The following is a 4,656-nucleotide window of genomic DNA, read 5'->3' as shown; positions in this document are numbered from 1 at the left end:
CTGGAGTTTTATGACAAGGTAACAGAAGTAAGACACGAGAGAGAGGGGTTGGTTGATTGCATTTTCCTAGACTGCACGAAGGCCTTTGACACAGTTCCCCAAAAGAGATTAGTGCACACACACGAGAAGCCGCCCAGCAGCCGTGGAGAGAAGACGTCGTCGTTCCTGCTCTTCAGTTATCCTGAGTAATTCTCGAGGAGAGCAACTCTGAACACTGTTACTCGAGATTTTTCTTGGGTTATACTGAGTAGTTCTTCACCAGAGCTGAGAGGAAACTTGCTTGCAGTCACTTCGAGCCCCATCCCATCAAGAGGGTAAGGCGGTGACTTGCTTGCTTGTTCACCCCTCTCTTCCCCATCCCCCCATCCTTCCCCATCCTTCCCTCATCCAAACAACTACACTGGCCCACACACTAACACACTACATACATTGCTATCCTTCTTACTTTCCTATCTTCTTCTTTTTCGGCAGCTTCGCTTTGGCGAGTTAACACAAGGCATTTTGACCATCCGGTAGGCCGTGTGGTTTTTTAAAATCCGGCCGATCTTTGCCTTGGGCCCTTTCCCCCTCACCACTCGAGGGTAGGCTATCTTAGGGGCTGACCTTCATAAGTCAGCTGAAATAGTATGTTAGACTAACACTAAGATAAGACCCTTTTTGTTAGTTACTTATGTGCCAGATGTACCTTCCTGGACATCATAGCGCGGATAAGAGTAAGATTACTGGTTGATGACAACCAAAAGTCAAGGAAAGAAATTCTAGCATGCATTTGCCCAAATTCAGCTGTTGCTCCAGGGGATGTTTTTACAACTCTCGCTGGGGTAGTACTTCTCCTCTCTTCTGAAGAAGAGTTACTTCAACTACTTAAGCAGGACGTCCTGGACAAATTGAAGACTTTGGGTATCCACCCAATTCCACCTGAAAGCTATCAAGCATAACGAACGGTGTTTGTTGACAGAATTAACAGCATCATGAGAGATAGCACAGTGAATGAACTTCTTGCTGACTTTAATGCAGAGAATTCAGAATTTCATGCTGTCCAAGCACATAAATTTTCTAAACCTGGCAACAAACAGGAAACATTAAAATTAATACTTGAGACACCTGAAGAAGCCAAACCAGTGTGCCAGAATGGCTTCAAATGTTTTGGCACCAGATGTACATCTGACCAAATCTCTCTTGAGCGGTTTGTCAGTGTGACACAATGAAACAAATGTTACGCTCTTCAGTTATCCAACAAATGCAGTACCCAAGCACTGATTTGCAGCATATGCTCTGGGCAACATTCTTTCAAAGCTTGTGATAACAAAACTAAACACAAGTGTGTACTCTGCAATGGTAAACATCATGCTGATTCTGCTATCTGTCCCGAGAGGAAAAAGGAAATGCAGAAAATTCTAGAAGCTAAGAAACTGTCTAATTCTAAGAAGAACACTCCTGAGGCACTTCCAACAATGTCCCAAACTTCCTTCCCAGATTTGCCTGGATCTAGTGGGACTCCTCAGGTCTCTTCCACTCGTTCCAGTGTTTGGAATTCTGCCCCTCTTGGAGTGCCCCAATCTAACCCTCACCTACACCATACACAAACGCAACAACAAGGTTCAGTCTCATCTCCTATGTCTCAGGTATCCACAGCCGGGGATATTACGAGAGCGCAACTAATGTATATGATGGCCAAAGACATAGCAGGTGGTGACATTCAACTCTGCTCTAAGGTTTTAAATGATTTGCTAATGGCTAATGGGATCACTCCCATCACTATCCCAGATAATGTGAAGGTTATTATGGCACAGCCTTCTCATAACAAGAAGTATGTATCCTACTCTACTTCTACAAATAAGCCTAAGTCATCCCAGGTCCAGGGATCACCCACCTCGCATACCCAGGTTGTCAACTCCCCTCAACCCGATGAGTCAATACCTGACCATAACGATGCCCCAGAGATTGGTGCTTACTCTCCCGCTATTGAAGCTGATCCTGTTAAACAGGAACTTTCCCAGGGTAATTCACCTTGCCTACCAAATTTTCCCTTGGAGCCTCCACAGTCTCCCATTAACTGTCACGAGCATCTGCTTCCTGTAACTGGGAATATCATACCTCAGCTTTCTGATGATGACTCTAATGACTCTAATGATTCTGTTAATATTACCAATTCTAGTGAGGATGGTGACACTTTTAATACACAAGCAACTACGCAGAACTTCCCTCCTCCCCTTGACGAGTCCAGCAGAGATAGTGTCGATACCAAACATGACAATACTTGCAGGCGTTCAGTCCGCAGTTCGTGCGATGTGCAAGAAATAATGGGGATTACAATTTTCCAACTTAATGTTCAACATTTCTTTAATAACCGTTACCTCCTTGAGGATGAACTACATAATTACAATCTCGATGTTATACTCTTGAATGAGACAGCTGCGAGAGTTCATCAACATATTAAATTACGTGGTTACTCTACTGTGGAGAAATCGAGAGGACCCTTTAGTGGCGTAGCCATCTTAGTTAAATTAGGCTATGCATTTAAAAATATTCATGTTGATGAAGATAACATTCTTGCAATAGAAATCACGACATCTCATGGCCAACTAGTGATAGGAACTGGATATTTTTCCCCCGAGACAACAATATATAGAGTCAATTCCTCTACATAGGATATTAAGCAGGAATATTCCAACAATTCTAGCGGGAGATTTTAATGCTCATCACCCTGCCCTTTTTAACTGTGGAGCTGGTATTCCACTGGGTGACTTGAAAGGAAAACAACTATTTAATATCATGACAGCCAGAAACTTGTCATTTCAAGGCCCATTCTTTAAATCGTACATTGGACCTCATCCAGGGACACCACATATAGTACTGACAAACAGAGACTGTGACTTCTTTCATTGTCGTATATCTCCTGGTGGAAATGTAGGATCTGACCATATCCCTGTTATAATACAACTACAAACTTCTCCATTTAGAATACCTGTACCTCCTAAACCCAATCTCAACACCTTAGGATTTGAACCCTTCAGAGCATTTCTGGGTGACGATGAAATTGTGTCATTGGAAAATTTACCTTCCACTGCAATTGACGACGCAATTAGGTCCCTTCACAGTCGAATAATTGATGCTACTAATGCAATTTGCCAGTTAGCTTCCACAAAGATCTATCAACAATATAAACCCACGAGGGAAATTAGAGACGCTTTGAGAAATTATCAAACAGAATGTCGAAGGCATCTTCAAACGTGACAACCACCAGTAGCTACATTGCACAGATTGAGGCAAGAATTAATTAACATGACTAGTCATCACAAACGTGACTTATGGAAACTGCTAGTTCTCCAAGCTAGTCAATACAAACGTGAGCCAGCAAAATTTTGGAGTAAGATCCGACAACTGTAAGGGGCAAAGCACAAGGCTCCTAACTACCTAATTCATACCTTCACTGATGAAGATGATGAAGATGTTGAGATTAAACTTGATGATCCACAGGACCAGGCTAATTTGATGGGTGATGTATGGGAGAAAATTCTCTCCCACAATAACAGTCGTCGATTTAACAATAATAACTATCAGTTGGTAAATGAATGGATAGATGAGAACTTAGATGATCTACAACCACTACCTTCCATCGATACATCAACTCTTGAAGACGCCCACCCGCTTACTAGACCTCTTACATTACTCGAGATGAGTCAGGTTACTGGAAGAATGCGAAACAGAGCCCCTGGTCTCTCTGGAATAACAATGAAACATATAAAGTTCCTACCCAGAAATTGTAAACAGTCTTTGGTTAATATCTTTAATGCCATCTTGGCCTCAGGACATTTTCCAGTGGTTTTTAAGACTGCTAGGATGATCTTTCTTGCTGAGCCCAATAAAGACATCCACCAACCTGGGAACTATAGACCTATATCTTTACTTGAAGTCACTGGAAAAGTTTTTGAGATCATTTCCAACAGACTGAACTTCTATATGGAGTTTAATCACCTTTTTACTGAAAAACAATTTGGCTTTAGAACACATAGAGGTACCCATCATGCAATAAATATTATTTTCGATACTGTAGCAAGTCTAAAACATCAGGGCAATCTTGCCCTAATTGCCACCAGAGATGTTCATAAAGCTTTTGATAGCTTATGGCATGATGGCCTTATATACAAACTCATTGACCTACCAGACCATAACTGGACTTTTCTCAGATTAATATAGAAATTTCTTAACTCAAAGCAACATCATTTCCACCTTTCACGGCAGGTCGACAGAGCCTTTTATTCCAACAGCTGGTGTCCCACAAGGTTCTTGTCTTAGTCCGATTCTCTTCAACATTTATGTGAATAGCCTTCCTTAACCAGAGTTTAATGATACAATTATAACGCAGTTTGCAGATGATGTTATCCATGTTGTCTCATCAGCTCCGGTAACAGGAAAATACAAGTATGAGAGAGTAATAGAAAAAATGAATATTGAACTTCGTCGAACATCTAATTGAGAAAAGAAATGGAGAATTACGACTAATCCTGTCAAAGTCCTGGTTAGCACGATAGGATGTTTTGCATCAACCATCGAAGATAAAGGGGGTATCTCCATCAGAGGTACTCCTGTAGCCATTAGAAACCCTAACAAGATCTTGGGATATGAAATAGACAGGCTGCTCCACTCAACATC

The sequence above is a fragment of the Cherax quadricarinatus genome, chromosome 8 (assembly GCF_038502225.1).
Source record: "Cherax quadricarinatus isolate ZL_2023a chromosome 8, ASM3850222v1, whole genome shotgun sequence".
Taxonomy (NCBI): domain Eukaryota; kingdom Metazoa; phylum Arthropoda; class Malacostraca; order Decapoda; family Parastacidae; genus Cherax; species Cherax quadricarinatus.
This window is presented reverse-complemented; position numbering follows the sequence as displayed.